The sequence below is a fragment of the Pelodiscus sinensis genome, chromosome 5, assembly GCF_049634645.1.
Source record: "Pelodiscus sinensis isolate JC-2024 chromosome 5, ASM4963464v1, whole genome shotgun sequence".
NCBI classification, from domain to species: domain Eukaryota; kingdom Metazoa; phylum Chordata; order Testudines; family Trionychidae; genus Pelodiscus; species Pelodiscus sinensis.
In genome coordinates this window covers 50,904,185-50,927,496 of record NC_134715.1, presented here as the reverse complement: position 1 = coordinate 50,927,496, position 23,312 = coordinate 50,904,185, and the positions used below count along the sequence as shown (strand labels likewise).

Below are 23,312 nucleotides of genomic sequence, written 5' to 3'. Positions count from 1 at the left end.
AATATCACAGCACTGAGATACATTTATAGTGAAAACAATCCATCAGTTTATTTTCAAAGGTTAAGATTTGAGAGAATGCGTGAATAAGGATAATGATGGTAAGAAATGTCTACATATAAAAAAAAGCCTGGGTAGCAGATACCAAAGGCCAAGGGAGGGTGAGCCTCCCAAACAGCTCTGTGTGGCTCAGGCCCCAGGACCCCTCCTACTTCTTGTTGATACTCTACAGTTCAACACGCCCTATGGTCAGGACTCTGGTTGAGGCTAGTGGAAGACTCTGGCCAGGGACTCGGGGCAGCTGGTGTTTGTGCTGCCCATCTGCCTCCTTATTAAATTCCAGAACACTTTGGGGTTGAGGAGGTCTGGGGGGCCACCCAGATCTGAGGGTGTTGGAGGCCTCCTGCCCAGCTGGGATTCTAGGGGTAGAGAAGAGGGTAGAGAAGGAGAGGGTACATCACTCAACTGGTGTTCCAGGGTTTGGGAGTGTTGAGGGCCACCTGCCCACATGGTGCTTTGGGGCTAGGGAAGTTGGGAGCAATGCCACCGTCCCGACACTTATGTGTTAAAGGAGCTGGGTGCTAACGGCCCAGCCCTCCAGGGCCATGCAGCCCATCCACCCAGCACTCCACTCCATAGTGGTGGAACGGGGACAGTGATTTGATGTCTGCATTACTCTTGGCGGGGAGAGAAGGAGAATGGTCATCTCAGCTCTGTGACTTGGCTGTGGGATACCAGGCTCATTAGGGCAGGGTGGTGAGAAGCCCTAGAGAGCAAGGAGCCGAGTATCAGCGGCTTTGTCAGCAAACTGGGAAGCATCCTCAAGGGGTCTTCTATGACTGCTCCCAGTCTTAGTATGAAAGAGTATCTTTTTTGCTTTCATATTTCCCAAAGTCATTGACCATGGTGGTGTATCCTGGTATATTGGCTTCATGTTAACTTAGTATGCAAATGAGTTTCTATTGTGTTGACTTACTAAGCTTATTTTACATGTGAACCAAGGCAAACAGGTGACTATACATTCCTTTCTGGCAATACTATCTTGTTAACGTGCCTGGGACAAAGACTCAACAAATCTATTTTCAGTACATCACATAACTCCTTATATCTCATATGTACATACATCTGAAAATGATTGAGAATCAGTATCACATAAATCTTTTAGGGATATCACGTGATGCATGTGTGTCTACCACTGGCATGATCTTGCACAAAAGTGGCCGCTCTTGTGCAAAAACTTGCTGCCTGTTTACACTGGCCATGTGTTCTTGCGCAAGTAAACTGATGTTCTCCTGTATGAAATGAGGGCTTCTTGCGCCAGAACTCTGCTGATCCCGCTCAGGGGTAAAAAGGGCAAAAGCCCTTTTGCGCAAGAGGCCAGTGTAGACAGGCAACATGAATTTCTTGCGCAAAAAAGCCCTATGGTTAAAATGTCCATCAGAGCTTTATTGCGCAAAAGAGCATCTACACTGGCATGGATGCTTTTGCACAAAAGCACAACTCTGGCGCAAAAGTACATGCCAGTGTAGACGTTCTCTTCTGGAAGAGTTTTTGCAGAAGAACTCTTCCGCAAAAGAGTTCTTGCACAAGAACCTGCCAGTGTAGACGTAGCCCATGCTTTTTAGCCCCCCCCCCCCCAAAAAAAGTTGGGTATAGTGAGTTTATCTGGCCTGATAGGAGTTGCTATTTAGTACAGTGAACATTTTGCCGGTTGGAATTGAGGGGCTCTCAGAGTAACAATGTATCTCCTTCATTCTCTTGGTAAAGATAATTGGTTCTTTTTCTTTAACAGTTCATGCTCTCCAGATACTGATGTTTGCTTCAATGAATGTGGCTTGTGATACCAGCAATTATCACTGGATGTGTGAGTGTGTCTATATGTGAAGATAAGGTAAGCATGCTTTTTTTCAATTCTTATCTATATATTGTGATGGAATACAAATATTTATAATATATAGTTTAGTAATCAGGTCAAAGTTGAAGAAACAGAGTTACCTGCTCTTCACAAAACAGACTTTCTCCCCTAAACCATGTGAATCAAAGGTGATTCTGATGTCACTGGTGCATTGAATTCTGGAATGCCTTGAGCTACTGAAAAGGGAAACAATAAAACAGTATCAAAGTGTGCTGTACTGTCTGTTTAATTTGCCAATAGCAATGTTGGTTCATTGTCGTTTCTTATTTTAAAAAAAAAAGTGTACCACTAAAGGAAATTTTGAGGACACAGTAAAAGGAGACAATTTGCTAGATTTTGAAAAGGTATCTCTAAAGCTGTGTCTGCAATTTTGTGCTAGAAATAAGTGTGGATGTATTTTATAGCACTTAGGCATCTAACTGCCTGGTTGCACCTGCAATAGTGATGTGCTGCCAATGTTTTAACAAAGGGCTCTCTAAATAATTTTTTCCATGGGAGAAAATGGAGAATCTTTATTTTTTGAGTTCCCATATACACAAAAAACCCTTTTTTCTGATTGCAGCCAAGTGAGAAAACAAGAAAAGTGGTCAAACTTAAATTAAATTGCCCATTGCTAGAAATAATTACATTTTATTCCTGAAAATTACAAAAAGCATATTGATAACACAACCAAGTCTCCAGCATGTGTAATTTGAATTTAAGGGTTACAGCAGAGGAACTTCCCCTGGAAATATTTTCTCAAAATGCCTATTACTGTACTTGGAACAAGTTCATTTCAAAGACAAACATTGTAAAAAAACAAATCATGTCAAACGAATCAGCTTTTTTCGATAGGATAACGAGTCTTGTGGATAAAGGAGAAGCTTTGGATGTGGTACACCTAGACTTTAGTAAGGCATTTGATACGGTCTCACATGATATTCTTATCAATAAACTAGGCAAATACAACTTAGATGGGGCTACTATACGGTGGGTGCATAACTGGCTGGATAACCGTACTCAGAGAGTAGTTATTAATGGTTCACAATCCTGCTGGAAAGGTATAAGTGGTGAGATTCTGCAGGGGTCTGTTTTGGGACCGTCTCTCTTCAATATCTTCATCAACGATTTAGATATTGGCATAGAAAGTACACTTATTAAGTTTGCAGATGATACCAACCTGGGAGGGGTTACGACTGCTTTGGAGTATAGTCATAATTCAAAATGATCTGGACAAATTGGAGAAATGGTCTGAGGTAAACAGAATGAAGTTTAATAAAGACAAATGCAAAGTGCTCCACTTAAGAAGAAACAATCCATTTCACACACAAAGAATGGGAAGCGACTGTCTAGGAAGGAGTACGGCAGAAAGAGATCTAGGGGTTATAGTGGACCACAAGTTGAATATGAGTCAGCAGTGTGATGCTGTTGCAAAAAAAGCAAACATGACTCTGGGATGCATTAACAGTTGTGTTATGAGCAAGACATAAGTCATTCTTCCGCTCTACTCTGTGCTGGTTAGGTCTTAGTTGGAGTATTGTGTCCAGTTCTGGACACTGCATTTCAAGAAAGATGTGAGGAAATTGGAGAGGGTCCAGAGAAGAGCAACAAGAATGATTAAAGGTCTAGAGAACATGACCTATGAAGGAAGGCTGAAAAAATTGGGTTGGTTTAATTTAGAAAAGAGAAGTCTGAGGGGGGGACATGATAGCCGTTTTCAGGTATCTGAAAGGGTGCCATAAGGAGGAGGGAGAAAACTTGTTCTGCCTGGCCTCTGAGGATAGAACAAGAAGCAATGGGCTTAAACTGCAACAAGGGAGGTTTAGGTTGGACGTGAGGTAAAAGTTCCTAATTGTCAGGGTGGTCAAACACTGGAATAAATTGCCCAGGGAGGTTGTGAAATCCCCATCTCTGGAGATATTTAAGAGTATGTTAGATAAATGTCTGTCAGGGATGGTCTAGTCAGTACTTTGGTCCTTCCATGAGGGCAAGGGACTGGACTCAATGGCCTCTCGAGGTCCCTTCCAGTCCTAGTATTCTATGATTCTAGGATTATTTTATAAATCCAGAATCTGCTAAACTACAGACACAGTTTGCCTGTCTCTGACCATGCTATTTCCTTCTTTAGATCTCTCTTATGCCAGGAGCGCTGGCATGGAAGGGTATAGACTGTTCAGGAAGAACAGGTAGGGGAGAAAAGGAGGAGGAGTTGCACCATGATTGCTCTGAACTCCAGTATAAAGAGGGAGAAAAACCTGTTGAGTCTATGTGTTAAGTTTAAAGGAGCAAACAGCAGTGATGTTGTGGTTCGTGTCTGCTACAGGCCACTGAATCAGGTGGATGAGGTAGATGAGGCTTTCTTCGGACAACTGAGCGAAGCTTCCAGATCGCAGGCCCTGGTTCTTGTGGGGGACTTTAATCACCCCCACAATTGTCACCCCTGTTGGGAAACCAATACGGCAGCACACAGGCAATCCAGGAAGTTTTTGGAGAATGTTGGGGATAACTTCTTGACACAAGTGCTGAAGGATCTGACCAGGGACCATGTGCAGCTTGACCTTATGCTCACAAAAAGGGAGGAACTAGTAGGGGAAGTGGAGGTGGGTGACAACATGGGAAGCAGTGATCATGAGATGGTAGATTTCAGGATCCTGACCAAAGGAAGAAAAGAGAGTAGTAAAATACACACCTTGGACTTCAAAAAAGCAGATTTTGACTCCCTCAGAGATCTGATGGGCAGAATCCCCTGGGATGCTAACATGAAGGGGAAAGGAGTCCAGGACAGCTGGCAGTTATTTAAAGAAGCCATATTGAAGACACAGAAAGAAACCATCCCGACGCGTAGCGAGAGAGGCAAACATGGTAGGAGACTGGATTGGCTTACAGGGGAAATCCTTTGTGAACTTAAGCACAAAAAGGAAGCTTACAAAAAGTGGAAACTTGGACAAATGACCAGGGAGGAGTTTAAAGGTATAGCTCGAGACTGCCGGGTGTTATCAGGAAGGCAAAAGTGCAAATGGAATTGCGACTGGCTAAGGATGTGAAGGATAACAAGAAAGGTTTCTACAGCCATGTTAACAAGAGGAAGGTGATCAGAGAGGGTGTGCGGCCCCTAATGGATGAAGGAGGTAACCTAGTGACAGATCATGTGGGGAAAGCTGAAGTACTCAATGCTCTCTTCGCCTCTGTATTCACGGACAAGGTCGGCTCCTGGACTTCTGCGCTAAGTGACGCAAGATGGGATGAAGATGGACAGCCTGTGGTGGGTAAAGAACACTTTAGGAACTATTTAGAAAAGCTTAAACGTATACAAATCCATGGGTCCGGACTTAATGCATCCGAGGGTACTGAGGGAGTTGGCAAATGTCATTGAGGAGCCTTTGGCCATTATCTTTGAAAAGTGGTGGAGATCGGGAGAAATCCGGGATGATTGGAAAAAGGCAAATGTAGTGCCCATCTTCAAAAAAGGGAAGAAGGACGATCCAGGGAACTATAGGCCGGTCAGTCTTACCTCAGTTCCTGGAAAAATCATGGAAGGGATCCTTAAGGAATCCATTTTCAGGCACTTGAATGAGAGGAAAGTGATTAGGAATAGTCAGCATGGATTCACAAAGGGCAAGTCATGCCTGACCAATCTGATTAGCTTCTATGATGAGGTAACTGGCTCGGTGGACATGGGAAAGTCAGTGGATGTGATACACCTTGACTTTAGCAAGGCTTTTGATATGGTCTCCCACAATATTCTTGCCAGCAAGTTAAGGGAATGTGGATTGGATAAATGGACAGTAAGATGGATAGAAAGATGGCTAGAAGGCCGGGCTCAGCGGGTAGTGATCAACGGCTCGATGTCAGGATGGCAGTCGGTTTCTAGCGGAGTGCCCCAAGGTTCGGTTCTAGGACCGGTTTTGTTCAATATCTTTATTAATGACCTGGATGAGGGGAGAGATTGCACCCTCAGTAAGTTTGCGGATGACGCTAAGCTGGCGGGAGAGATAGATACGCTTGAGGGCAGAGATAGGGTCCAGAGTGACTTAGACAAATTGGAGGATTGGGTCACAAGAAATCTGATGAGGTTCAACAAGGACAAGTGCAGAGTCCTGCACTTGGGACGGAAGAATCCCAAGCATAGTTACAAGCTGGGGAACAACCAGTTAAGTAGTAGTTCTGCAGAAAAGGACCTGGGAGTTACAGTGGATGAGAAGCTGGATATGAGTCAACAGTGTGCCCTTGTAGCCAAGAAGGCTAATGGCATATTAGGTTGCATTAAGAGGAGCATTGCCAGCAGATCCAGAGATGTCATTATTCCCCTTTATTCAGCTTTGAGGCCACATCTGGAGTATTGTGTCCAGTTCTGGGCCCCCCACTACAAAAAGGATGTGGACGCATTGGAGAGGGTCCAGCGGAGGGCAACCAAAATGATTAGGGGGCTGGAGCATATGACTTATGAGGAGAGGTTGAGGGACTTGGGTCTGTTTAGTCCGCAGAAGCGAAGAGTGAGGGGGGGATTTGATAGCAGCCTTCAACTTCCTGAAGGGAGGTTCCAAACAGGATGGAGAGAGGCTGTTCTCAGTAGTGACAGATGGCAGAACAAGGAGCAATGGTCTCAAGTTGTGGTGGGAGAGGTCCAGGTTGGATATTAGGAAAAACTATTTCACTAGGAGGGTAGTGAAGCACTGGAATGGGCTACCTAGGGAAGTAGTGGAGTCTCCATCCCCAGAGGTGTTTAAGTCTCTGCTTTACAAAGCTCTGTTCGGGTTGATTTAGTTGGAATTGGTCCTGCCTAGAGCAGGGGGCTGGACTTGATGACCTTCTGAGGTCTTTTCCAGTTTTATGGTTCGATGGCTCCCTGCTTTTTCCCCAGATGAAATTAAGGTTTCTCAAATCTTGTTTTTCACAGCTCTGGCTACTTGACTGCTCCTGCCTTTTATTATGTAGCTCCATTTTCCTGTGACACCTACAAGAAATTAGCCAACAAGTAAAAGCTCCATTGGAAAAAAAGCATTTTCAAAATACAAGTTCTGTTCTATAGAGGTTCTTATACTGTGCTCAGCACCAAAGTATCTGAGTACCCTCCTGTAGAAAATTAAATGACATGACTAAACTCTACTATGTTTTTGTTCTGTTATCCTCCCCACCTAAGAGAAGGTATATGCAGGGCAGTGTGTTGTATTGTAACTTTTTAATATATTAGACATGTTGCTATATGTTAGTGAAGGCAAGGTCAAAGGATGGTGCCTTACACTTAGAATAGAAAATGGTGAGTTTTGTGATGGGCTTTAGTTCCTGTGGGAGTTGATTCCATAAGCTTGGACCTACCCTAGGGAAAGCTAAGTCTCCACAAAGGTAAGTATAGATACATTTATGTGGACTCATTGTAGGAAGTTCCATTGTACATAAGGAACAAAGTTTTTAACCAGAGTCTTCATCTAGGAGCTTCATGTGTTTGGTATCCTGGCCCAGACCACAGAGTACTTTGAAAATAAGGGCCAACACCTAGGGTTGCCAGGTCTCCAGTTTTGAACTGGACAGTCCAGTATTTGAGCTTTCTGTTTGAGAAACAAATTGAGAAAACATAAATGAGAAAATATAAATGTCAGGTATTTTCTAAATAAGATGTAATGTAGCTTGTGATGTAATGTTAAGTGTGTCCGGTATTTTTGTTGAAACCATCTGGCAACCCTACCAACACTTTGAACTTGATGCAGATTTCTATGGAAAGTTAGTGTGTGGAACAGAGGGCAGGTCTGATGTTGTGACAGGGTGATCTGCCCCTTTTAAACTCCAGGGAGGGCTGAGGCTAGCCAGCCCTATTCACTTAGCACTCATATGCCAGAATTAGAGTAGAAGGTAGCTAAGGGTATGTCTACAAAGTTAATTCGAACGAACAGCCGTTAGTTCGAATTAACTTTCATAGCGGCTGTACATAAAAACCGCTATTTCAAAAATTAAATTTGAAATAGCGGAGTGCTTAATTTGAACTAGGAAAACCTTATTCTACGAGGAGTAACGCCTAGTTGGAATTAAGGGCTGTGTAGCCACTTAATTTGAACTAGTGGGAGGCTAGCCCTTCCCAGCTTGCCCTGGTGGCCACTCTGGGCACCACCAGGGAAACTCTTCTGCCCCGCTCCCAGCCCCGGACCCCTTAAAGGGGCACGGTCTGGCAACAGTGCTTGTGCCAGTTGCAAGCCTGCCAGCACCCAGCCAGCAGACCCTGCACCTGGCACAAGATCAGCCAGCCACCCGCTGCCACCCAGCCCTCCCCCTCTTCCCAGGACCATTTGACCCCAAACAGTCCAGCTCTCTTATGTCTACAGTACAGCACTAATTCGAACTAACTAATTTCAAATTAGTTAATTTGAAATAAACTAATTCAAAATAACACATCTAGACTCAGGACCAGACCCAGGACCAGGCTGGCGGCTCACAGGTGCCTGCCCAGGGCTGCAAGAGGCAGGTGCTTGCCTGGTCTAATGCAGAGATCATGGACCTCACTGAGGTTTGCGGGGAGGCCTCCAATGTCTACAATCTCCACACTAGGCACAGGGACGTGGCCATCTACAACTGCATGGCTTCCAGCCTGGCCACCAGATGCCACATGCGGACCCAGGAGCAGCTTCATTGCAAAATAAAGGACCTGCAGCAGGCCTACTCGGGGGGCCTCCCAGCCAGGGGCCGACCCACAGGCCTGCCCTCATTGAGGCCCTGGACCGCGTCCTGGGGGCTCACGCAGTCCATGCCCCCCGGGTGATGATCGACCTGGGGCAGAGGGCCCCATCCCTGATGGAGGAGAAGGATGCCAGGAGCCTACCCAGGACCCCCGAGGCATTCCACAGAGCACAGAGCTCCCCTTATGTGAATGGAAGGTGTGGGGGGAGAGGGAGCCCAGAGACCGTGCGCCTGAGCCTTGCGCACCATGGAGCAGCAGCTAGGTGTCATGCAGGGGCCCTGGCCTGTTCCCTACACATGGACCTCGCCTTGTAGAGGGGGGCTGGGTTTCACCTACCGTGTCCCCAGGGAGAGCTGACCATAGTTCCTGTTTCACCACAGTGGCAGCACCTGAGCCTGCAGGGCGCACCACCCCGCCTGCAAGAGCCACCCACACCCAGGCCAGCAGGCGCACCCGCAACCTGAAGGACTATCAGCGGCGGTACCTGCGGCTACTGGAGCACCAGCTCCGCACCCAGGACCACTGGGTTCATGAGGACCTGCGGCTGTGGCAGCAGAGCTTGGAGGCACTGGAGGAGCAGGGCTGTGCCCTCCGCAGCCATCTCCAGACCTTGGTGGACAGGTTCCTGACGCATCATGCTCCAGCCCCTGCGACCGCCCCAGCTCTCGCTCCTCCTTCCACCCCTGCTCCCCCTCCTACTTCCTCCACACCCTCCATCCCTCGTGTCCCACCCACTGCCCCCCGACGTCCCCGCACCCGCAGTGCTGCGAGACAGGAGAGCCAGCAGGACCCCCAACCCTGAGCTTTCCCTCCCCTTCCTCCCCCTGCCAGCTCCCTCCTCCTAGGTTTCCCCCTCCCCTTGCCCTCCCTCATTCCTCCGTCCCCCACCAGAATCATATAAAATAGAGATTTTTTTTGGCAAAACAGGTGTTTTTATTTTACATTAGCTGGGAAAGGGGAAGGAAGTGAGGGTGCAAGAAGGCCCCAGCGGGCCATGCAGGGAGAATTCAGTCCTCCTCCACCTGGAATCTCTCCTGCAGGGCTTCCTGGGTCTGGATGGCCCCCCCGCTGGGCCTCCCGGATGGTGTCGGTGCAGGGCTGCGCGTACTGGCCAGCCATGCAGTCAGCCTCAGCCATCCAGGTTGCCAGGAAAGCCTCCCCCTTACGCTCACACAAATTGTGCAGCACACAACATGCTGCCACCACAGGAAGGATATTGTGCTTGGCGAGGTCGAGGCAGGCGAGGAGGCACCTAAACCGTGCTTTCAGGTGTCCAAAAGCTCCCTCCACCACGATGCGGGCCCTGGTGAGCCTGGCATTGAAGGCCTGCTGAGAGGGGTTGAGGTGTCCCATGTAGGGCTTCATTAGCCAGAGCTGTAGGGGGCATGTCCATGTCCCCAACACTGATGTGGCGACTGGGGAAGAAGGTCCTGGCCAGCAGCCTCTGGCACACGGAGGTGTTCTGGAACACCCTGGCGTCGTGTGCCTTGCTGGACCATGAACATGTCCATGAACTGGCCCCGGTGGTCAGACACGGCCTGCAGGATGATGAAGTACCCCTTGTGGTTGATGTACTGGGAGTCCTGGTGTTCCGGAGTACAGATGGGGATTGCGTCCCGTCGATGGCCCCTCTACAGTTGGGGAAGCTGAGGATGCCGAACCTCTGGATGACCGCGTCCAGGTCGGTGAGGCGACCACCCTGCGGAGCAGCACCCTGTTGATGGCCTTGACCACCTGCAGAGAGAGACACCAAACCGCGAATCACTGGGGCGCCCAGGTGGCTGGGAGTATTTGTTCCCTGGCACTGCCCCGCGCCCCACACCCAAAAGCAACCCCTGCTGCGATCCTGGCTGCCACGGGCGGTGTGTAGTCCTGCCGGGACAGACCGAACCCTTTCATGTGGGGCGCTTTCATCCCCCCCCCCCCCGCCGCTTTTCCCTGGGGCGGCCCATCTCCTCCTTGCAGCCCTTCCTCCCCCCTCTATCCCGGCCCAGTGGCCAGTGAGTGCTGTACCTCCATGAGCACTGCTCCTACGGTGGATTTCCCCATGCCGCACTGGTTCCTGATGGATCGGTAGCTGTCGGGAGTGGAGAGCTTCCACAGGGCAATGGCCACACACTTCTGGAGGGGGATGGCGGGCCTCATGCGAGTGTCGCATTGCCGCAGAGCAGGGGTGAGCCACTCGCAGAGCTCCAGGAACGTGTCCGCCTTCATCCTGAATTCTGGGTCCACTGTTGGTCTCCCCCGTGCTCTAGGACGATGCGGTCCCACCAGTTGCTGCTGGTGTCCAGACACCAGATGTGGTGAGGCACGCTGGCATCCGGGCGCTGCTGTGGCTCCTCCACGGCCCCCAAGGAGGCCAGGGGGAGAGGCAGGGGGCTGACATGCACCAGATGGTGCCAGGTAGCCTCCAGCCATTGCTGGCAGGCTTGCAGCAGCAAGTCCAAAAACTGGAGCAGAATGCCCAGGGCAAGCTCTGGCTCTATGGTGCCAACTGCGGCGGCAGCCCCAATGGGAACCACCTACACAGGCAGGCGGAGAGGAAAACGCTTTGCTGTCCCTCCGCGAGGTAGACAAGAGGAAAAGCTGAGAACCGGCTGTCCAGGGGGGTCCCTTTAAGCACGAGCCTCAGACAGCAGCCACACAAAGCAACTACTGACCCGATGCCCTGCTGGAACCGGTTTCAGCTGCCCTTAAATGCGACCCAGTGTCCAATCAGTGTGGACATGCTATTTCGAATTAGCAAAACGCTAATTCGAATTAGTTTTTGGGTCTAGATGCGTTATTGAAAATTAACTAATTTGAAATTAATTAGTTCGAATTAGCGCTGTACTGTAGACATAAGAGAGCTGGACTGTTTGGGGTCAAATGCCAGCCTGAAACACACAGGTGTCATAAAAAGGCTGAGAGAACTTAGTTTGGGGGCGGGGGAGAACCACAAGGAACAAGTTGGGTTTCTGTGGAAGGCCCTGAAGGAGAGTCTGGAAGAATTCTAGGAAAGGAACCTAGGGGTCAGGGCTTTATCCCAGGGCAGCGAAGGTGTAAAAATAGTGTAGTGCAGCTGAGATTGAGACAATCACCAGGGAAGCATGCTGTGAGTCTTGGAAGTAAGAAAGGCAGGCATGACTGAGGCGAAGTCATCATATGTCAGGATGGGAAGTCTCCTAGCTGAGCAGAACCAACCCAGACCATCAAGCTGTGCAATAGCTAACTTATGTAATCTTGTGATCCTCTGTTCACCCTGTCTTCTCTTCACCCTCCTTTCTCATCACTTAAAACATATTTGCATCTTGTTTTAAAATAGACGCTAAGATGTTTGGAGTAGAAATTTCATCTGACTGTTATCTGTACATCATTAATTCAATGGGGCATGGCCCTTACTGAAGCAAATGGTGCTACTATAGTATAAATCAGAGGTGGAGAAACTTTTTGGGTTGGGGAGCCACTGACCCACAGAAAAATAAATTGTAGGCCACACAAGAAGTGATGCAAAAAATCCTCCAAACCACCTGGGGGATCCCAGACCAGTAGATTTTTGTGGACCACCAAGGCTCTGGGTTGAGGCCAAAAATGAGGGGTCCAGTATGTGGGAGGGAGTTCAGGAACAGTCTGGGGATTGGATGATCTGAGAGGGGGGTAGGATGCAGAAATGAGCTAAGGGCTGGGGGAGGGGGCAGAATGGGGAAGGGGTGTGGAATCTGGGCTATGGGGGGTCGCTTACCTGGCATAGTTCTCCCAGGATTCACATGGGTCCATGCCTTCCTCGTCCCACTCGCGAGCACTGTACTTTGCTACTCCTATTGGCTGCTATTAGGGCCAATTGGAGCAGCAGGGGGAAACCTCCAGGCAATGCTTTGCTATGCTAGCCAGGGGGAGGGAGAGTGGCAGCATATAGAACTGCTTCCACCCTCTTCCAGGCATAGCCCATGGGTCAGATCCAGCTCTCACTTGCCTGACTCTGGCCCACAAGGCTCGGGGCTCCCACCTCCCCCCCACAGAGGGGAGCCTGTGCTGGTGCTCCAGCCCTGCGTAAGAGTTGTGGGGGGGCTGTGGGACTGGAGCGCCATGGTAGGCTCCTCAATGCTGCAGGGGCAGCCCTGAGCCTTAGAGGCTGGATCCTAATTAAAATTAAATAAAGCATTTTAAATGAGGCAGATGCTATAGCCGTCTATTCACTTGGACAACTCACAGGCAAATATTTGAATACTTAGGAAATTTCCCGAAGTCTACAAAAATGGATAGACTGTACAGGCAGTCCCCGGGTTACGTACAAGATAGGGACTGTAGGTTTGTTCTTAAGTTGAATCTATGTAAGTTGGAACTGGCGTCCAGATTCAGTCACTGCTGAAACCGACTGCCAGTTCTGACTTATATACAGATTCAACTTAAGAACCCCAAGTCAGCTGCTGCTGAAACTGATCAGCGGCTGATTCCAGGAAGCCCGGGGCAGAGCAACTGTGCCTCGGGCTTCCTGTAGTCAGCGCTGGTCAGTTTCAGCAATGGCTGACTTGGGGATGCCTGGGGCAGAGCAGCTAGGGTGCTGCTGGGTTGCTCCAGCAGCACCCCAGCTGCTCTGCCCCAGGTGTCCTGATTCAGCCACTGCTGAAACTGACCAGCAGCGGCTGAATCAGGACGCCTGGGGCAGAGCAGCTGGGGTGCTGCCGGGTTGGTCCAGTAGTACCCAGAGCGGCGCTGCGGGACCAACCGGCAGCGCCCCAGCTGCTCTGCCCCAGGGTCCACAACAAAAGCCTGGTCTGCTGGGGAGGGAGGCACACTAGCTACGCCCCCCCCCCAGCAGACCAGGGACACGGGGAGCAAAGCCGCAGCGGCGGGGTGCCTGCCTCTGAGGCTTTGCTCTGGCGCGGGACCGCCGCCGCTGCAGCTTTGCTACCGGTGCCCCTGGTCTGCTGGAGATGGTCCCCAGCAGACCAGGGGCACTGGGAGCAAATCCGCAGCCGAGGCGGGGTCCCGCGCTTCTGAGGCTTTGCCAGGGGCACCGTGAGCAAAGCCGCAGCAGCGTGTTCCCCCACTTCTGAGGCTTTGCCAGAGAGGGGGGCAACATGTACCAAAACTACTTCCAAATTAACTAAACTACAAGAACTAGATAGACAAAAATAAAGGAGGAAACCACTGGAAAGATTGCCTGAACAATGAGGAAAGTTCCAGTAACTGCCACAGGCAGGAAGAAGGAACTGAAAAAGTGCAGGCTCGGTAGGGCACCTTCTACAGATGCTCTGAGCAAGCATCACCAGGGGGTTAGAGCCAACCTGACAGATTACCACAAAGGGAAAAATATTCCAGCAACTGTCAGAGTGCATACCCACCTATGTTGGAATGGGCATGCGTGAGCACTGGAAAAAGAACAAAATAGCGCTTTGAATTTCGGAACATATCAACTTTACTTCTGCCACTGGTTTTTAATTGCTGTTGACTCTGGCATAAAGATGAGGTGTCATTAAGGAAGAGCTGTTTCTCCTTCCCCTTCCCCCTCCCTTAGCTTAGAGTTGCCAGTGCCCAACATACTGAACCGTATATGGTAGGTTTGTAGGTTTTCACCCAACTCCTTGGCTGCCATTCAAGGAATTTAGCAGTGGGCTTTGAAAACAGTTGTGTATAAATCACATATAAAAATAATCTATTTTCCAGCATTGGAAAGGGTAAGTGAAATGAGTGGCAATTGCTGTATTATACATGACAGATTACAAGCAAGTTTTCACACACTAGTTTGCATGCAGGTCTATTCACATAGGCTTCATCTGCTCTGGTTAAAAATTGCAACACATTTACCTAAGTACATGATTGTTTTGTTTGTTTGTACTCTGGAGAGCTTGTATCTGTTTATGAAAGACCACTGTACATGTTTTATTTCCTGGCAATCAAAGAAAGCTTTCCCCAATGATGCAAATAGCTGAGTTAAAGACTGTTGCTGACGTGCACAAGAGTTAGTGATGTGACAGTACTGTGGCTGCTAATGACAGGTTTATTGCTGTTCTTGCTCCCCTGAAGGATTTCTACTGAAGGTGGGAATATACTACAGGCAAGGAGAACTAGAGTGCTGCTGGTTCAGATTGCTGGCAAGGAGTTCTTCTGCATAACCTGAAGCTTGTCACTGTCAGCTTAGCTGCAGACAACTCCCTTATCTCCTACTGCTATTCTGTTGTGCGTGAAGACTGTAGATTTGCATCACCTGGAGTGTTTCTTGTTTGGGCAGAAGTTCACAGTGCTGGCAGCAAGGAATTGTATATCAATGCTTAATAATTTGAAATGGTAGGATAAATGCTCACAGCACAATATTAATTTTTGGAAGAAACTATCATTGGCCTGAGATAGTTTTGGAACCCGTACACAGGAGATTATCCTGCATTCATGATATTTTTGAATGTTCACTCTAGTGTTCGTCTGCTCTAGAATCTGAAATGTGGTTTTGGTTCTCATAAATAAATCTTTATCATTAAGCAGTACCCTTTTGGGGCTTGCAGTGAGTCAGTATGGCCTCCCACTGACCCAGAAAGGGAAGCCCTTGATAAGGCCCCTTGGTGGGTGGAGCCAGAGCTGCTCAGCCCCACCCCCAGGAAGTGGAAAGGCAGGGCTGGGACTATAAGAGCAGGGGTGGAGAGCTCATAGCCCAGCGAGTGAGCAGGCCAGATGCTTTCCCCGGTCTCCCCAGAAGGGAGGCACTGCGGCCCTGCTATCGGAGGGTTGAGTGGATTGGCCCCCAGGACTGCTGCCCAAGCCCTGTGATGCACCACGACTACCCCGACTGCTGCCAGGTTCTGAGGGTGGATGGAGATGACCAGAAGCCATACCAGGTCCTGGAGATTGGGCTGTGGCACCAGGGCCAGTGAGTGACCCAGACCCTGAGCCTATGGACACCCTGCCAGCACTGTGATCCACAGAAAACCCTGAGAACCAGCAGGCGTGCCAGGTAGGCTCCCAGGGGGAACTGGGAAAGGGCCCAGGGATAGCTGACCCAGTGCCGGCTAACGAAATGGATGCCAGGTGGGGCAGTGTATTGTGGTCTGGACCCTGCTGACCCACTGACCTGGTCAGCGTGTTGCAGGCAGGATCACCACTGACCCAGTGGGAGCTCACATTACCACTGTTAGGTCCCTGGGCTGGGACACAGTGGAGCATATGGGCCTGTGTCCCCCCCTGATGCCGCACCATCCAGGGTGGCCGGTTCCCCTATAGGGAGAAAAAACCCCTGTGCTTGTCTGCTCTCCACCAGAGCAAGGAGATCCAACTACTGCTCAGTCTGCGGACAGGCCTACGCATTAAACCATAGGAATTGCCTCTGTATTGCAATGCCCGGATTCGGGTGTAGCTCCACAAACTGCTGCTCAGCCTGTAGTGAGGCCTGAACTTATAACTGCATGTCTGTTTGTTGCCCTGCCCTGGATCAGGGCTGTGGCTACTGAACTTTTAACTGCTTGCTAGTTTGTTACCCCGTCTTGACCCGGGAACCGGAAATTCCTATTTCGCCTAGTCACTGTAGGAGGTCAGTGTGGCCCCCCCAGCCGTTCCCGTGCTGGCTGCCCGGACTGTTACAGGACTCCAGTTTTTTTAAAGTAAATCACTGTAGGATTGCCAATGGGTCACTTCAAGTTCCTTGAGCATGTGCTTTAGATGAACTGCAAAGAAGCGGAAGCCTTTTGGTGCAGAAAGGTGTCTGTCTGTTGAGGCTGTTCCTCACTCTGGCAAATTATGGTGTATGGTGGGGGGGAACATGGACTTAGCACAGATGAGTTTAACCAAACAACTCAACAAATTAAATAACCTGATCGCATCTAAATAGACATTTCTGTCTACTCATGCATTCGTGCTTCGAGGTCCAGTCCATTTCCATGCCCAGTATTCTTTGTAGGCATGGTATTTCTGCCTGGTTTAATTCATCTTGTTACCCCAGCTCCTACTTTAAAATTCAGACAAAGGAAAACAGCAGGCAGGTATATCTTCCAATTCAAATGTCAATATCTTTTCCCATTGGCTCTCCTGGCTCCCTGCCCACATGCTCTACCTACCTGAGTTTAACCCTTTAGTCATCTAATGTTGGCAAATACTCTTCCTATCAGTCACAATGTCATTACCTTGTTAATGGATCAGAGTTTCATATGAATCTCATATTGTATGATCTTGCATAGAGCTACATAGTGCTGACTTAGGACTTCAGATGAGCCTGTTTTCTCCTTTCCTCTGATATTTGTTTAATCCTGTCCTTTATATTATATCTGTTGAGAAATCCTGTCCTTTATATTATATCTGTTGAGAAGAAATGAATTCACAAACTATAATGGATTTGCACAACACTCCCCCCAAGAATTTCAGTAAGTCAGATCTTTTTAGATTGATGGCAGGTCTTTGGACAAAATTGTCATAAAAATAAACCGTGCATAAAAAGATAACTGAAAATACTTTTTTTGTTGGGGAATGAGAGAAAATGTGGTCTTATTTTTCTCTGTTAGTAGGAATACCAGGGTGTGTCTAGACTATAGGATTTTGTCAACAAAAGTGGACTTTTGTCGACAAAACTATAACTGCGTCTACACTACCGCCGCATTCTGTCGCCAGTAAGTCGACAGAACGCGGCAGTTTTGTTGACGGCGGTACACCTCGTTTAACGAGGAAGAACACTTTTGTTGACTGAGTTCTGTCAACAAAAGGTAAGTGTGGATGCCGGGAAAAATTTGTTGACAATAAAGGCCTCCAGGAAGAAGCCCTAGTGGACACTCCTGCCACAGCTTTCAACTCTATTGTTCCTGCCTGCAGCCATCTTTAAAAGGCACAGGCACCCAGGATTAGCATTCTGGCAACAAGCCAGTTCCAGCCAGGACCCTGACTGCGCAGCTCTTTCCAGTAGGGCTACTCAGAGCCATGTCCCAGGGACAAGCCCCTGAAGAGCCCTCCAGCCCTTTCAGGGACATAACCCTGAAGGAAGCCAAGGGCACCAAACGCTAGGCACTCTCCTGGTCTGAGCCCGAGATAAAAGCCCTTTTGGAGCTCTGGTCTGAGGAGGAGGCTCTTCAGGCCCCACAGTCCAGGCAGAGGAACGCTGACATCTATGCCAGAATGGCTGATGGCCTGGCAAGGAAAGGTCACCACACCCGCATCTTAGACCAGGTCAGAGCCAAGGTCAAAGAGCTGTGGCAGGGGTATGTTAGGGCCCGTGAGTGCAACTCCTGCTCTGGGGAAATGGCACACTATTGTGCCTATTATGTAGGACCTGGACCAGATCCTGGGGGCAGGGGAACCCCTGCCTCCCGAGAGGGTTGTGGAGTCTGGATTGGAGACTGTAGCATAGTGGGGGTGCTGTCTGCTCTGTGATGGGAGATTCCACCGACTCTCCCAAATGTGTATTAACCCAGACACCCAGGCTCAGCCTCCTAGGGAGGGAGACAAAGGAAGGAGGGTGGAGACCAGCACCTGGCTTGGGGGTAGGGCTGGTAGAGAGGTTTTTAGTTTGTCTGGTATCATGGAAGAAGCAGCCTAAGCAACGGGCTGGGATTTAGGGGCCCAGTCTCCCCTATCTCAAGGGGGGCTGAGGCATCCTAGGCCTGCCCTGTAACCAGATTGCATCAATGCTGTGCTGTATCCTGGAGAAGCAATAAATTCCCTATATTCTACTGGCTGGTGGAGTCTGGTCATGCCACTGCGGGGGTGCAGGAGATGGGGGAACCCTGATGCGACATCACAGAGACCTCTGTGCAGCAGTGGCCGCAACTCCAGGGTGAAACCCCAGTGGACGACCAGCAGCTCGAGGAGGAGGAAGACACCACCAGGAGCGCAGTGACCCTAACCCAGGAGCCAGATGCCCACACTCAAGAGGCCTCCCAGACAACTTGGGACACCAGGGAGGGAACATCAGGTGAGTGCGTTAAGGGTCCAACACTCCCAGGGCAGGGCAGGTGGAAGCAAAGTGATGGTTCAGTGCTGTGACATGTCATGCTGATCACAACTTGGGTTGGGGGTGCACACACATGGCCGACCTCAGGGAGGGCCGTCCTACCCCTGCACTCCTGCAGGCAGTGATGCCAGGTACAGGCATGGGTTGGGGATGCTGGGATGGCCACACAGCTTCAGGCCTCTCAACGTGCAGGAACCCCAACTGTAGCCTGACACTTGTCTGTGCTGCTTGGCCACAGGGTGTGTGTGAGGGGGGGCAGGATGGTGGCCTGCACACCTTCTGGGCTCCAGGGAGGCTGTGGCTGCTGGCCAGGCCACACCATGCCTTACTGAGATGCACATGAGCATCCTCTGATGCTAGGACAGGCACTGTCTGCTGAGGAGAGCATGCCCTCTCAGGGGAAGTGTGAGCATGCATGACTGACGACTTTTTCCTCTTGTTCTCCACAGCCAGACCAGCTGACCAGGAGGAGAGCGCCACACCTGCCCCACCACCAAGACGGCTGCAGGGAACCCATTCGCACTGGTGCACATATTTGGACCTGGTGCACCAGCACATCTTGGTCCTGCAAGGGATGCAGGACTCAATGAACCGGAAGATGGAGGCAGAGGCAGAGTGGAGCAGGTGCTTGCTGGACAAGTTTGTCCAGCAGCGCACTGAGATTTGCACTGCTATCTGGGAGGACATGTCCTTCCCTAGTCCTGTGCCTCATCCTGCTTAGCCTGCCCCCAACCCAGCCCCTGCCATCCCAGACCCAGGTACAGTCCCACCTCCTGCCCAGCCCCCTACTATCCGAGCCCGCATGCACGGCCGTCTGTGAGAAGGCCTCCACAGCCAAAGTGCCAGGGGCTCTTCATTAAGGTAGCACCCTCAGTCCTGAGCCTCCCTCCCCCATCAAAGGTTGACATTCCCCCTTCCCACCTGAGAGTCACTGAGGGAAGCACTTTACTTTGTTTACATTATTTTTCTGAACAAAAGAGTATTTTAGTTTTTCAAAAAACCAACAGTGAAATAAACTGTAAACATTTTTTCACCAACACGTCTCTATTGCCAGTGTGTGATGAATGCGTACAATGTGTCAATGTGGGGCTGGGAGGGCTTTTGGGGAGGAAGGCACTGGGGGCATGGGGCAATCCCACGGCACTGGGGAAAATCATTGGCCTCCTTGGGAGAATTGCTCCCTTAAGGCTTTTCCAATGAGCACTCCCAGCTGGTGGGCTTGCTGGATGTCAGCTATTCAGGGCTGCTCTAAGTGCCTCCCCTCCACATCAGCCCATGTCCCCCAAGCAGGGAGGAAGGCCTCCCCTTTCCTCTCCACTAGGTTGTGCAGCACACAGCATGCAGCAATCACAAAGGGGATGTTGTGTTCCCCCATGTCCAGCCCAGTGAGCAGGCATCCAAATCTGCCCTTCAGATGGCCAAAGGGACACTCCAGCTGGAAGCAAGCCCGATTCAGGTGGGAGTTAGAGTTCCCTGCTCGCATCCAGGTGTCCCATGAATGGCTTCATGAGCCAGGGCATAAGGGGGTATGCCACATCGGCCATGATACATGTAGGCATCTGCACATCTCCAACTGCATAGTTTCTCTCTGGAAAAAATAACCCAGCCTGCGGTACAAGTAGGAATTCTGGAATATGTGAGCATGGTGTGTCTGGCCTGACCACCTGATGCACATGTCTGTGAATTGTCCCCAGTGGTCGACCAGGGCCTGCAGCACCATGGAAATAAAGCCTTTTCTGTTAATATACGGTGCTGCTCGATGGGGTGGTGCGCGGATTGGGATGTGTGTCCCGTCAAGTGCTCCACCGCAGATCCAGCCAAGAGGGTATGCAGGTCTCCGAGGCGGACAGTCCTGTGAAGCAGCTCCGAGTTGATGGCCATCACCACCTGCAGAAAGGGACAAATACGAACACAAATAACAGGACATTAGAGGAGTTGTGTGAGCTGATGAGAGGTGCTTCCCCCACCTTCCCCTTCTAGACCCTAAGAGCCCTCCCCTCAGGAAACCCCACCCCTTCCATACCTTCCGTACCACCACAAGGTGAGGCCTGGTAGTCTTCTACCACTCCCACCCCATTCTCTGAGCCCAGTCCTGACTGTCCCCTTATCGCCCGCCCCTGCCCCCATTGAGTGTCCCCTGAGAGTGACTTATCTCCATCAAGATGGCCCCGACAGTAGACCTCCCCATGCCAAACTTATGTCTCATGGAGCAGTAGCTGTCGGGGTGGCCAGCTTCCACAGAGCAATAGTGACGTGCTTCTCCAGGGGCATGGCAGGCCACAAGTGGGTGTCCTGACATTGTAGGGCAGGGGCAAGCCAGGCTCAGAACTCCTGGAAGGTGGACTTCCCCATCCAGAAGTTTTGGAGTCACTGGGAGTCGTCCCACTGCTCCATAATAAGCCGGTCTCACCACTCAGAACTGGTGCCCAGCCTCCAAACTCGCCTCTCCAAGAATAAGTTCGGGGGCAAGGGCAGTGGGGCTGCAGCCTGAGTGAGGGGCTCAAAGCTGGGCTCTGAATCCAGCTCTGCCACAAACGTCATGATACTCTCATGAAGATGCAGCAGAACTTTCAGCATTGTAGGGTGGGGCCATCGCCTGCCCAGGAGCAGCTCAGACTCTGTGGTCTGAAAAGCACAAAAACAAACTTGAAAATAAACTGCTGTGGTGTTGGAGGAAGCAGGGCAACCAGAGCAAGAACTGCAGCAGCTTTGCTTTACCTCTAGGAGGAAGGCAAGCCAGAAGCAGGAGCAGAGCAATGACTTTCCAGGAGGATCCCTTTAAGCACGTGGCTCTGCAAAGAGCATGCAGCAGCGCCTGGAATTTAAGGCTCCTCCTGTGACCTGCCAGAAGCACTTCTGGGTGCCTTCTTTTGTTGACAGAGTGTGTGGCAGTTTGGACGCTCTTTTTTGATTCGCGTAATGCAGTCTAGACTCTCTTTTTCGACAGTATCTGTCGACAAAGTCTGTCGGAAAAAAGCCTGTAGTCTAGACGTACCCCAAGATCTGAAAAAAGGTTTGATTTATCTGTACATAAATATGAAGCATCCTTTTTCACCACCCTTAAAAGAAACCTTCCAGCCATTCACAAATAATACAATATTGGCTATTTGTGGTATCATTAATATAATGGACTACATTTTCCAGGTATACGATGCAGATGTAAAAAAGAGCATACAAACTGAACTGCACATATGATCAAACTCATATACATGATCCTTATTTGTGTAGTGATCCAATCCTCGTGTGCACTAAGTCTCCCCGCCACATACATGCACAGAGCAGAGACACACATGGAGGGAGCAGGCAGCCATTTTGAGAAATCTGGGACAGTGGCAGGCAAAGGGCCTGCCTCCGGGTCCCAATGGACTGCTGGCTAGGAGCCACTTAGGTAAGTACCTCCCACCTGAGCCTGCCTCTGGCACCCACCCCCTCCTACACCCCAACTCCCTGCCCCAGGTCACCACCAAAACCTTCAGCACCCACCTAGGGTTGCCAAGTGTCCGGTATTGACCCAGACAGTCTGGTATATTTTGCTCCTGTCTGGTTTAAAACAAAAATATTCAGAAAATACCTGACACTTAAAATGTCCAGTATTTTCTAATTTTTTCCCAGCCAGGGGGCGAAAATACCAGACTCTCCAGCTCAATACTAGACACCTGGTAACCCTACAACACAGTCAGCAATCAGGCCCAATCTAGTACTTTGCAGCAGATGATCTAGAACTTAACCTACACTCAATAAAGAAGCCCTCACTTGTGGCTGCTTGATAAGTTCGACCTTTATTTTCTGAAGACACATTTCAATATTGTCTTTTTCAATATTGACATTTTACATTTACATCTCTGGGATTATCCTCCTGCCATCTTATTTTGTCTTTTAAATAATTTATATTTACAATGCAGATACATCTCTTTTTAATTTTAGCAATTTCAGTAATAGGCAAATTATTTGTGGAACTCTGTTAATACAGTATATGACATTCCTGTCCAATAGTACAGCTGCTTTCAGGAAACCCAGGAAAGCAGATGAGCTGCACTCATTCCTAAACTGAACCTGTGAAGCACCTGTATTATAAAATATATTATCTTATCACTCTAAGTTAACTGGTGTTTTCACAGCTGTTGGTTAAATCAATCACAAGTTGCCCAGAGAACGTTTGTTCAAACTGTTGATTTCTAATGGGCAGTCTCTGTTATTGCCCTTCCACTTAAAAACAGCCTTGATCCTAAATCTAGAACACTGTAATAAATGTATTATCTGATGCTAGTCAATTGAATGTGTGTCATAACATGAGGTGGAATGGAGGCAAATTAAGTAAAACAAATTATTTTACAGATATACTGAACTTGAAAACTTTATACTTGTTTACTTTTCAGACATTATGAAGTGTTAAATTTTCAAGCCAAGGATTCTATATCTGTTTTCAACTTTCCCTGTAAAGCACAGTAATAGTAAAACCAAATCAGAATTACTTAATCAAGTGACTAAAGACTTCGAGTTGTCTAACCTGTGGCATTTTGAGGAGGGCTGATTTTTCAAAACACGCTGAACACCTGCCTTCTGAAAACTGAACTAGGGATGTGAAGGACTGGTCGACTGTACAATAAGCAAATGCTTATAGAATCATAGAATACTAGGACTGGAAGAGACCTGGAGAGGTCATCGAGTCCAGTCTCCTGCCCTCATGGCAGGATCAAATACTGTCTAGACCATCCCTGATAGACATTTATCTAACCTACTCTTAAATATCTCCAGAGATGGAGATTCCACAACCTCCATGGGCAATTTATTCCAGTGTTTGACTACCCTGACAGTTAGGAAATTTTTCCTAATGTCCAACCTAAACCTCCCTT

General features: G+C 49.3%; 1 protein-coding gene across 1 annotated transcript in view; it reads left to right on the top strand.

The window, feature by feature from the left end:
* The window catches only part of JADE1 (jade family PHD finger 1), a 274,830-nt gene that overhangs the window by 113,949 nt on the left and 137,569 nt on the right, over positions 1–23,312 (top strand). The window contains exon 3 of the mRNA XM_075929965.1: positions 1,790–1,888. The gene's annotated coding sequence lies outside the window, so the exon portion shown is untranslated. The remainder of the gene's footprint in view (positions 1–1,789; positions 1,889–23,312) is intronic.